The sequence below is a fragment of the Etheostoma spectabile genome, chromosome 15 (genome assembly GCF_008692095.1).
Source record: "Etheostoma spectabile isolate EspeVRDwgs_2016 chromosome 15, UIUC_Espe_1.0, whole genome shotgun sequence".
NCBI lineage: Eukaryota > Metazoa > Chordata > Actinopteri > Perciformes > Percidae > Etheostoma > Etheostoma spectabile.
In genome coordinates, this window is record NC_045747.1 from 8348130 (window position 1) to 8348468 (window position 339).

A 339-nucleotide genomic window follows, 5' to 3' on the forward strand; every position below is an offset into this window, starting at 1 on the left:
AACCATGTAAACCTATTCTGATACAACATGAATATACAATCATGAACCTGAAAATGAGCATAATACGGGCACTTTAATTGAAAATTCCCAGTCTTGCTTTGCAGCTCCAGAGTTAAATCTGCTCCACTGTCTCTCCTTCTCGAGATTGATGTCATGTTTTGGACAGTTCAAACATTCAAACAGCTGGACGTCCTGCTCTGTCACCGTGTATTTTTTTGACAATAACAGGAGTCTGCGTGAATATACACAAACACATGTCACCACCACACGATAAACACTGGAATGCTAAGGACATCTGCTGGCACTTAGGTGTACCAGAGTGGACGAACAGATGCTGCT